This window comes from Crotalus tigris, unplaced genomic scaffold (assembly GCF_016545835.1).
Source record: "Crotalus tigris isolate CLP2741 ecotype Arizona unplaced genomic scaffold, ASM1654583v1 scf7180000024121.42302, whole genome shotgun sequence".
Classification (NCBI taxonomy): domain Eukaryota; kingdom Metazoa; phylum Chordata; class Lepidosauria; order Squamata; family Viperidae; genus Crotalus; species Crotalus tigris.
In genome coordinates, this window is record NW_024100398.1 from 14,723 (window position 1) to 27,274 (window position 12,552).

Consider the following 12,552-nt stretch of genomic DNA (forward strand, 5'->3'; position numbering starts at 1 on the left):
CCCTTCATCCACGCAGTGACATTGACAGACTTTATCTACCAAGGCAAATAGGTGGGCGTGGAATGCTACAAGTACATCAGATGGTTGAAGAAGAAAAAATAGCTTTGGAAGAATATCTGAAGAACAATGATGAAGATGCACTGAAATTAGTATATCAGGAAGGCTTACTGACTACTGGAGAGACCAAACTGGCCTACAAGAAAGACCAAATGAAGAACAGAATAGAGGCATGGGAAGACAAAGCACTACATGGCCAATATGTTAAAAAAAGTAGCTGGGAAAGCAGATAATAACAAGACCTGGCAATGGCTAAGAGCTGGAAAATTGAAGAAAGAGACCGAGGGACTAATTCTGGCTGCACAAGACCAAGCCTTAAGGACAAATGCATTATTATTATTATTATTATTATTATTATTATTATTATTATTATTATAACAGCTTCTCTCGGTCACTTATCAAAAATCTCCTTCCTTTAATAGTGGTTCTTCTTTAATGACTGAATTATTCTGGACTACCAATATTAGTACTGCTAAAAATAATTGTATATTTTTGATTTTTTGCACCTTTTTGAGGACTATCCCCTTCCTTAACACTAACAATATTAAAGGATGATGGGTGATTATCATTTGCCTCTAGTTTTGGATCAATATTGGCTTATGTTTCAGCTAGTTTGTAGAGAAAAAAATGATTAAATGGAGAAAAAGTATTTTTGTTGTTGCTATTGATGATGCTAATATTAACATGATCATGGTTTTACTCTAGTTTATTCTATAAAAAGCTAGTACGCGTGATTTGCAATATTGAACTGGTGAAGGAGAATCCCCAGAACCTGCACAATCTCACACTTGGCTACAACACCCATGACAACTATGATAACACCCTCGGCACTTCAGATGCCTTGCTGGACATGCTCTCTACTGGAGAAGCCAATGTTCCCAACTACAGCTGTGGAAGGGAGGAGAAGCTTTTGGCTCTTTTTGATGGAGCTGACAGAGACAGCTCCATCCAGATGTCAACATTAGCAAGCACCTACAAAGTCCCACAGGTTTGTGTTTGTCCTTCCCTTTCTGTAAAGTGAGTGGGGTGTTGATGTGTAAGTGATAGCTCCAATCGTGTCTTCTCTAGATAATTCTATATTATTTTGAATAATAATAATGATCAGTCTATACTTCGAAAGGCACTTTACTCGCTTCCAAGAAATTGTGCCAAGTTAATAATGCCCATCTCACAGCAAAAGCCTCTTTCTCCCAAACAACCCATCTCCTTTCTGAAGTGTAGGGCTGCAGAACCCCCCTAAGGTGTTTTTGTGGGAGGACTGTGCTCAAGGCAACATCACCAGCATCAGCTTGGATGATGAAAGGTTCCTCAGGATCAGGGTGTTTAAGAACTGGTTCTGCTTCAAATAATTGTTTCACCATGGCATTTGTAAGTGTTATAAATAAGAATTGGGATATACGGTCAGGAGGAAGAAAGGATCAAAAGAGACATGTCTTCTCTTGACATCATCTCAATTGCTTAGAGGTTTCTGCTCCATACTTGTGAAGGCAAGGAGAAGCTCTGTGTTCAGTCAAAGGATCTTCTGTACAATAGGAATGTGCAGTACTCATCGAAAACTCACATTGTTTTACACGGTCTTAGCCAAAATAATGATATCCTCAATGATGACCAAATCTCAGAATTTTAAAAAGAATCATAAGGGATTACCTTTCCTATTGATGATAAAACATATATGTATTATGAATCTTTAGGGGCCACTAACATTAACCAACCATTTTATTAAAAATCTACAAATAGACAACATATCAACTATTTTTGCCCTAAAATTCTCATGATCAAATTCATTATAAATGGTCTGAAGAGCAATATGGCCTCTGGAGAGGATTTTCTAGCAGTTGAACAGTTCAAGAAATAACCTGACTGGTGGGACCCTCCATTGACAGCTACATTTACACTTATAAATAATATCAGCCACACCCATTTGGGTCAAAGATGGCAATTGTAATTCCTATATATAAGAAAGGGAATAAAAAGGAACCTAGCAATTCCAGGCCCGTTTCTCTAACAGATATTGTGACTAAAATATATGCAAACTTCTATTTGAAAAGAATTGATAGTAGGTGGATGAAAAGTGTATTCCTTGTGGAAGAACCAGCAGTCTTTAGGCAGATGTGATCAACTCTTGTCAATTCTTTTGTCTTGAAACATCGAACTATAAAAATATCAGTCAGAGGAAATAATGGTTTGCTGCCTTTATAACATTTGACACAGTAAACAAAGAAATATAATGGAAGAAATTGACTGCCCTTCACATGGAACTCAGGATGTTGACCTTGCTCAAAGCCCTTTCTACAAGCCCTGACAGTGAGAACAATTAATCAGTGGAACGGCTTGCCTCATGAAGTTGTGGGTGCTCCATTAATGGAGATTTTCAAAAAGAGGCTGGACATTCATTTTGTCTGAATCTCTTGCTATGGGTAGAGGGTTGGACTAGAAAACCTCCATGGTCCCTTCCATCCCATTTTTGTTCATTTGTTTGAGAGTGTGTTTGGGGCTCAATGGAGCCATGAGAAGTAGGATTGATATGTACCAAAACTGAAGAAAAAGGTGATGCCAATATGACATTTGGGTTGCATGTGCTGTTAAGGGGACTTGGCTCCTATTCTCATAATAATTATCTGATTATGGGTGAGTCAAAGTCAAAAGTGATGGTCTTTGGGAAAGGACAGCATTGTCCTATAGGGCTAATTGATGAGGAGGCAACAGAGCAAGTTCACACCTTTCCTTACCTGGGGGAATTTTCTCTCTGACTGGATCTGGGCTCCCTCAACATCAAAGGAGCTCATTTAGAAGGCACAAGTGAATGCACTGTTAATTTTTTTTAAAAAAAAATCATAGGTATGCGGCTTCCTTAGACTGAATTATTCAATACAAAATACCAAGGTTACCATTATGCACTTATATTGAGCTGAACTTTGGAATTTAATTTATATTTATAATTTATATTACTACTAGAACAAATCCGATCACATCATCTGAGAAGTATCTTGAGTTTGGATGAAAGGACTTCAACTGCTGCCCTCAGAATAGAATTAGGAATATATACAATTTATAAAATTGGGGCATATAATTATTTTTATGGATTACGGCCTTGTCGTGGCGAAGGGGCTTGCGTAACTCAATGAAGCTATAAGCTATGCCGTGCAGGGCCACCCAAGACGGACAGGTTATAGCAGAGAGTTCTGACAAAATGTGATCCACTGGAGAAGGAAATGGCAAACCACTCCAGTATCTTTGCCATGAAAACCCCATGGACAGTACTAAAAGGAAAAAAGATATGACGCTGGAAGATGAGCCCCTCAGGTCGGAAGGTGTCCAATATGCTACTGGGGAAGAGCAGAGGGCTAGTACTAGTAGCGCCAGAAAGAATGAAGCGACTGGGCCAAAGCCGAAAGGACGCTCAGCTGTGGATATATCTGGTGGTGAAAGGAAAGTCCGATGCTGTAAAGATTTTTTCTCCATAGGAACCTGGAATGTAAGATCCATGAATCAAGGCAAGCTAGACGTAGTCAAAAAAGAGATGACAAGACTGAACATCGACATCTTAGGAATCAGCGAACTAAAATGGACAGGAATGGGTGAATTTAACTCAGATGACCATCAGGTATACTACTGTGGGCAAGAATCCCTCAGAAGAAATGGAGTAGCCTTCATAGTCAATAAAAGAATAGGAAAAGCAATACTGGGATACAATCCCCAAAATGACAGAATGATCTCAATTCGAATCCAAGGCAAACCATTCAATATCACAGTAGTCCAAATCTATGCCCCAACCACTGGTGCTGAAGAGGATGAAATTGACCGGTTCTATGAAGCCCTACAGCACCTTATAGAATTAACACCAAAAAATGATGTCCTTATCATCATGGGGGATTGGAATGCTAAGGTAGGAAGCCAAAAGATAACCGGAATAACAGGCAAGTTTGGCCTTGGAGTACAAAATGAAGCAGGGCACAGGCTAATAGAATTTTGTCAAGAGAATACGATGGTCATAACAAACACTCTTTTCCAACAACCCAAGAGACGGCTCTACACATGGACATCACCAGACGGTCAACATAGAAATCAGATTGACTATGTGCTCTGCAGCCAAAGATGGAGAAGCTGTATACAGTCAGTAAAAACAAGACCAGGAGCTGACTGTGGCTCAGATCATGAGCTTCTCGTTGCAAAATTTAGGCTTAAATTGAAAAAAGTAGGGAAAAGCACTAGGCCACTCAGGTATGAACTAAATCATATTCCTGATGAATATACAGTAGAGGTGACAAATAGATTTAAGGAACTGGATCTGATAGACAGAGTGCCTGAAGAACTATGGATGGAAGTTCGCAACATTGTACAAGAGGTAGCAACTAAAACCATCCCAAAGAAAAAGAAATGCAAGAAAGCAAAATGGCTGTCTGAGGAAGCTTTGCAAATAGCTGAGGAAAGAAGGGAAGCGAAAGGCAAAGGAGAAAGAGAAAGATACACCCAACTGAATGCAGAATTCCAGAGAATAGCTAGAAGAGATAAGAATGCCTTCTTAAATGAACAGTGCAAAGAAATAGAAGAAAACAACAGAATAGGGAGGACCAGAGATCTCTTCAAGAAAATTGGAGATATGAAGGGAACGTTTCATGCAAAGATGGGCATGATAAAGGACCAAAATGGCAGGGACCTAACAGAGGCAGAAGAGATTAAGAAGAGATGGCAAAACTACACAGAAGAACTATACAAGAATGAGCTTAACATCCCAGATAACCACAATGAGATGGTCACTGACCTCGAACCAGACATCCTAGAATGTGAAGTGAAATGGGCCTTAGAAAATCTGAGCAACAACAAAGCTAGTGGAGGTGACAGTATTCCAGCTGAGCTATTCAAAATCTTAAAAGACGATGCAGTAAAAGTGCTACACTCAATTTGCCAGCAAATTTGGAAAACTCAACAGTGGCCACAGGATTGGAAAAGGTCAGTTTACATTCCAATTCCAAAGAAAGGCAATGCCAAAGAATGTTCAAACTATCGCACTCATTTCACATGCTAGTAAAGTTATGCTTAAAATCCTACAAGCTAGACTCCAGCAGTATGTAGATGGAGAACTACCAGAAGTACAGGCAGGATTTTGAAGAGGCAGAGGAACTAGAGATCAAATTGCCAACATACGCTGGATCATGGAGAAAGCTAGGGAGTTCCAGAAAAACATCTACTTCTGCTTCATTGACTATGCTAAAAGCCTTTGATTGTGTGGATCACAACAAATTGTGGCAAGTTCTTAAAGAGATGGGAATACCAGACCATCTCATTTGTCTCTTGAGAAACCTATATGCGGGTCAAGAAGCAACAGTGAGAACTGGACACGGAACCACTGATTGGTTCAAAATTGGAAAAGGAGTCCGGCAAGGCTGTATACTGTCGCCCTGCCTATTTAACTTATATGCAGAGCACATCATGAGAAAGGCAGGGCTAGATGAATCAAAAGTTGGAATTAAGATTGCCGGGAGAAATATCAACAACCTAAGATATGCAGATGATACCACTCTAATGGCAGAAAGTGAAGAGGAACTAAAGAGCCTCTTGATGCGGGTGAAGAAGGAGAGTGCAAAAGTTGGCTTGAAACTCAACATTAAGAAAACCAAAATCATGGCATCCGGCCCTCTCAATTCCTGGCAAATAGATGGGTAAGAAATGGAGGTAGTGACAGATTTTATTTTTCTGGGCTCAAAGATCACCTCAGATGGGGACTGCAGCCAAGAAATTAAAAGACGCTTGCTCCTGGGGAGGAAAGCTATGGCAAATCTAGACAGCATTCTAAAAAGCAGAGACATCACCCTGCCAACAAAAGTGCGTATAGTCCAGGCCATGGTTTTCCCAGTTGCAATGTATGGCTGTGAAAGTTGGACCATAAGAAAGGCTGAGCGCAAAAGAATTGAGGCCTTTGAACTATGGTGCTGGAGAAGACTCCTGCGAGTCCCTTGGACTGCAAGGCGTTCAAACCGGTCAGTCCTAGAAGAGATCAACCCCGACTGCTCTTTAGAAGGCCAGATCCTGAAGTTGAAACTCAAGTACTTTGGCCACCTAATGAGAAGGAAGGATTCACTGGAGAAGAGCCTAATGTTGGGAAAGATTGAGGGCAATAGAAGAAGGGGACGACAGAGAATGAGATGGCTGGATGGAGTCACTGAAGCAGTAGGTGTGAATTTAAATGGACTCCAGAAGATGGTAGAGGACAGGAAGACCTGGAGGAACATTGTCCATGGGGTCGCGACGGGTCAGACATGACTTCGCAATTAACAACATAACAACAACAATTATTTTTAATAAAATAAATGGTATGGAAACTACTACTATTACTACTACTACTATAGTACTTATTTTTCTAAATTTTAAATTTCATTTAAAACATTCTTGATTTTATATTAGGAACTTTCATCTCCCTGTCTTTTTTGCAACTCGAGAAAAACCAACTGGATGTAATACATCTATTATTTTGAATGACAATTACTTAAGAAAGAGGGAGATCAATAATAAAACTCTTTTCAGAAGGAAATTATGCTCTGATTGTGGTGAATTCTGGGGTTATAAAGAAATACTATTTTCATTCTTTACGCTTATTATATTGTATTTATTTTTCTAAATTCTGTTTTTACATGCAGCCTTGTTAATATTCTTTGTTTTATATGGTGTATGTTGATATGGCCTAATGACTAATCAACAGGAAATGTTCTAATATGTGCATGAGAAAAAAGTTGTATTCATTAAAAGCTAAAAATTGGGACTAGGTAGAACCCCAAATATAACACAGAATTCTTCATTGTTTTTTCAGGTCAGTATGAGAATTGCTTCAGAGGCTCTGAGTGATAAAAGTCAATTCCCTTTTTTCCATCCGATGCTCCCCAAAGAAGGGATCCAGTATCCAGGAATTGTCCAAATTCTCCTCCATTTTGGATGGACCCTGATTGGTCTCTTTGCAACAGACACAGAGTAGGGAGAAAATTTCATGAGAAATTTTAATCCTATGCTTGTCAAGAATAGAATTTGTGTTGCTATTTCACAACAATTCTCAATGACTGGACATACCCCATTCCTCAGGGACGCCCTCTCTAAGTGGAGACAAGTCAACGTCTTTGTTAACTTCATAGAATTTGATTCCCTTTTGGACAGTATTCTTCCCATCCATTCAGCACTTGAAAGTTTGCCAGGACCCATTGAAGGGAAAGTCTGGATCATGACCGTGGCTGCAGTATTTTCAATTAAAAAAGATTGGTGTCTCAAGCACGTCCACAGTATTTGGAGTTTTCCCTGTCAGTGGAAAGAGAGTTGGAAATATGATAATGCCTTTAAAAGAGATTTCTTTGTGGAACCTGAATTTCAAGCTGAGTATTTTCACTGTTCTGTTTCAAAACACACCTTTTCTGTCAAAGGCCGGAGAAGATGCACCCAGAAAGCACCAGTGGAGTCCCAAGAGAAAACGAATAGGATGCAGATCGCAAATCCTTTCATTACTTACAGTGTCATAAAGATTCTGGCCCACGCCTTAAGTGCTGCATCCCAACCCCAGAGGAGAAGGAAGAAGGGTGAAGAGAGGTTGGGGGCTCCAAGGCTGCAACTATGGAAGGTAGGGGGTCCCAACAAGGATCCATCAAACTAAATTCCTTTTCAGGGTCTTTTGTGCTCTCTGGGCTTGGTGGTTTAAGATCTTAAGCTTCACAACAGAGAGACTTCGAGAGCCAGAGACCTCTCTGATTCCTCAAGCTGAGTGGCCGGCTGAGAAGAGCAGAGCAGGCAGAGCAGCTGAGGTGACTGGAAAGCTGAACGGAGGCCTGACCAGAGCAGAGACTAGCTCCAAAGACAGAAGGGATAAAACAACAGGAGGCCAGAGGACTGAGCAACATAAGTGAAGGCAACAATTAATATTGAGGTCCCAATAGGAAGGGAGGGAAGACCCCCAGTAAAGAACAAAAAGGATTTGGAGGTCAAAAAGTTAAAAAAAAATAGAGGGGAGAATAAGGATAAATAAAACTAACACAATAGTAAGAAGGTTAAATAAATAATAAGGTAGCACAAACAGGGAGAAAAAAGGACAGAACAGAGAAGCTGGAAACAAAGCTAACAGCAAAGCACAACCACTAACCAAAAAGAGCAACTACCAAACAACAAATTTATGTAGCAGGTGACTGAAACTATTGTGATATGCAATACATGTTCCATGTATGCACTGATGCCCAAAGAACACCCAAACTACACATGCATCAGATGCAAATTATGTGAACTACTACAGGAAAAGTTTAGGAACTTAGAAGCAACTCTAGCTTTTACATCTTGGGGTTTGCGGCATTGAAGCGACACACACTCACATTGTAACCAAGTTCTTCTTTATTTGATCCACGTTACCACTCAGTAACCCAACAGGCTTGCAGGCCTTTTATAGTCTTCCAAACAACCTATCATACATCTCCTTTATTCATGCCTTGTGCATACACGCAAGGCCGGTGCCAACCAGTCTGGTCCCGGGCAGCTTTTGGGTTGCCCAGGACCTTTTGCAACATTTCTGGGCCTGCTGAGCTGCCCCATCAGCCCCAGAACACAACACTAGCCAAACCCAAATGCACAAAAGAAAGTGCCACCCAAATCGCACCAAACAATGAACAAATAACCCTACCGCTAAACCCTTGGAGGAAGACAAATGGAGGTATGTCACACAGAAAAGGAAATATAACACTCAAAGAAAGAAACAACATGCAACAAACAAACCTCTTCTGCCCAATCCTACCCAACCATAAACAACCCCATTAAAACTGAGCAATCAAATTTTCCCCTTAGAAGGAAACACGCAGACCCACAACCTCCCCCTCAAAGAAGACATGCAGACACCTAGCAAAGGAACAAAATAATCCTTAAAAAGTCACCTCAAATATTCCTAAAAAAGCCACACCAACAACCACACTTGAAACAAACAGAAAAGCACCCTAGACTTCAGCCCCCCTAAAAAAAAAGGAAAAAAAAGAAAGGATGTGGTCCCTGTCTTCAAGAAAGGGGAAAAAATGGACCCAGGAAACTACAGATCAATCAGTTTAATATCAATACCTGGGAAGATCCTAGAAAAGATAATCAAAAAATAGATCTGCGAACAACTAGAAGCAAACAAAGTGATAACTAGCAGCCAGCATGGTTTGTTAAAAACAGATTATGCCAGACCAATCTGATCTCATTCTTTGATAAAGTGACTAAACTAGTAGACCAGTGAAATGCAGTGGACATAGTATACCTAGATTTCAGTAAGGCATTTGACAAAATAGAACACAACTACTCCTTGGAAAGCTAAAAAAAGGTGGAATAGACAACATCACCACCAGATGGATCTGTAGCTGGCTGACAAACCGTACAAAACGAGTAGTCCTAAATGGCACTACATCCACATGGAGAGAAGTAAGCAGTGGGGTATCACAAGGTTCTGTCTTAGGCCCAGTACTCTTTAATACCTTTATAAACAATTTAGATGAGGGAATTGAAGGGGAACTCATCAAATTCTCAGATGACACCAAACTGTCAGGAGTAGCCAACATCCCAGAAGACAAACTCAGGCTCCAAAAAGATCTTGACAAACTTGACTATGGGCTCTATCCAACACAATGAGTTTCAATGTGGAGAAAAGCAAAGTCTTACCTTTAGGCAGGAAAAACCAAAGGAACAAATTGTCATGTGTCTGACTAATGAAACACTTCAAAGAACTTTCAGGCATTGTTTAACCTAAAAAGCCTTTATTAGTGTAAAGGAGTGTCAGCACGGCATGGAGGAATGCTAAGATCTGAATTTCCCGTCCTTTGCACATGACATTCCAGGCATTTCCCCTCCCCTATTTTGGCGTCATGATTCACATCTTCCAATTAACTTGGAGGGCAAAGATTCACTTCCGTTCCCTTCCGCATGCTTTTCTCTCCACTCCTATTCTCATCTGCATATTTTGTCAAAGCAAGAATATTCAATATTAGCAGCGTTGACACAAATACAGATTGGGCAAGACCTGACTTGGGAACAGCAACTGTGATAGGGACCTTGGTGGACGATCACTTAACTATGAGCCAGCAGTGTGCAGCAGCAACCAAAAAAGCTGATACAATCCTGGGTTGTATAAACAGAGGCATAGATTCAAGATCATGCAAAGTACTAGTATCACTTTATAAAGCCCTAATAAGACAACACTTCGAATACTGCAGCCAATTTTGGTCACCATACCACAAAAAAGATGTTGAGAGTCTTGAAAAAATTCAGAGAAGAGCAACTAAGATTATCAAAGGCTTGGAGACCAAAATGTATGAAGAACAGCTGCGGAAGTTGGGTTTGACCAGTCTAAAGAAAAGAAGAAATAGGTGATACATGACTGTCAAAAGAGATAGTGAAAGATTTATACTTTCACATTGCAAGATTTTGTTAATATAGCTTTACAATAAAGTAGAATTACTTCATCTGGTCATTTTTCCTATCTCCTCTACCTGAATGAAGATTAGCCTTGCAACTTCCTTCTTAACAAATCCTTGCTTTCTAGTAATCACCCTATTGTTTGCAAAGAGTTTATGCATACTGTAGTTATTTGTGTATTTTGTTTACTTGATTCTTGATCATTGCTACATTTTATTAGTATACTCAGTGCTTTTTTTCTAAAAAAAAAAAAAGGTGCCGGAACTCACACATGTCATACAACCCGCCTTGCCTACCCTACAAGGTTCCATCCAAAAAAGGTGCCGGAACTCCATTCTGGGCGTTCTATGAGAAAAAAAGCCCTGCATATACTACATGCTTTAGAAATATTGCTTAATATTTGTACTTCAGTTTTGAAGATAATGGTAAAACTATTTCTCCCAAATCACAGTATTTGCAAGTTAAACAACCATAGAAGAAAGATTCAAATGTAAAAAGAGATAAGGAACCAAGATTTCTGCTTTTAAATTCCTGGATGTTTCCATTCTAGTTCCATCCATTTCTAAAGAAGAGGGAATTGTACAATCTTTCCCTGCTGAAAGTGTACTTGGATCAGAATGAAAACGTAGTAGCAGATCTTGAGTAGGGTGGTTCTTCCCAAGGAGGATCCCATCAACAAGCAATTGGGCACTTTTGAAAGACAAAGACTTACAATCAACCAAGATGCTTTGTCATACTTAAAGTTCCTCAAGAAGGTGGGGAAAATTTTGATCTCTTTTCTCTTTTTTCCAAAGCTGTTTCAAGTGGGCTAAACCTAATCAAAAAAGTGAGTAACTTTCACTGAGAATTGAATGTGTGGAGTAAAACCCCTATAACTTTCTTAGGCAGATAAGCAAGCTTCAGTTCTATTGACCAAGGTTTCCCTTCTGATGCTGTCATGCTGAACCCTGTTGTAAGCTGATCCAAAATGAGATATGGGGTGATTATTATTTAGGACCCAAATCATTGCCATTTAGTGTCCCTCGGCAGTTTAGTACCACCATAAAACTGGTGAGACAGGGCCTCATAGGCTGGAGATTTTGGTGTTAATAGCTTCAAATTCACTAGTTTCTTTGTCTTTAGATATCAAAGATGAAGGCAATTCTTTTGACCAGTCCCTGAGTTCAGATTTGGACTGAATCTGAGGAAAGGGAATCCAGAGTGGATGGAGGTCCTGTTGGTCCAGTTCGGAAATAAGGTTCATCTTTGTCCTGGTTGGAGTCAGGGGTCTCCCAAAATTGCAGGTTCATAGTCTGGGATGTTTTTAATCAGCTGAGTCCATAGTTACACCTGCCTCTCTTTAACCCACACTGGGATAGTGGAATTTAGGAAGGAGGTCCAAGGCTTTCAGTTCACATAAAATAATAATGACTGGTCTGATGTGAGCACAATTATGAATTGATTGATTAAATTTACTTGCTACCCATCTCACCATGATAATGACTTGAAAACTGAAGTACTGAAACATGACTTTGGTGCAAAAAAAATCTTGATATCAGAAATAATAAGGGGAATAGAATAGAAGAGAAGACCTGTAAGGGACCTTGGAGGTCTTCTAGTCCAGCCCCCTGCTTAAGCAGGAGAACCTATTCAAGCAGGAGAAACTAATGTTACATAGATTTGGGCATTGGCTTGTAAGAGTGCCCTTCATCTGAAAATCCCTTGAATGCAACTGTTTATCTTGATTGTTAGCTGCCCTAGGACATGCTGAGAGGCTACAAATCAAACTAATAATAAATATGGGTGTGTATTTCCCTGTCAAATTATGTCACCTAATTGTATTCTTTCAACAGAAAGGACCTTGTGTTGATTATGTTGTGTTGAGTATCCATTTCCCACACAGGGCTCACACTCATGACCCATGTGGGGCACCAAAAGATGCCTGATTCACCCTTTTTGAGGGACACATTCTCATGACCTCACCTCCATCTCACCTCACTATAGTTTTAGAAATTAGTCAGCCAGTTTTAGTTTTAGTTCACTGGCATGGCAGCCATATAAATTGAACAAATATACATACAAATAAAGAGCATTTTTAAGGTTGACAGCCCATATTTG

At 39.9% G+C, this 12,552-nt stretch overlaps 1 long non-coding RNA gene across 1 annotated transcript; it reads left to right on the forward strand.

Moving 5' to 3' along the window:
• The first annotated feature begins 502 nt into the window (after positions 1 to 502).
• Positions 503 to 12,044, forward strand: LOC120298750. Its single transcript, XR_005554190.1, has 3 exons — positions 503 to 1,045; positions 6,863 to 7,654; positions 11,006 to 12,044. It is a non-coding gene; the product is annotated as an uncharacterized LOC120298750 (long non-coding RNA).
• Positions 12,045 to 12,552: the final 508 nt, after the last annotated feature.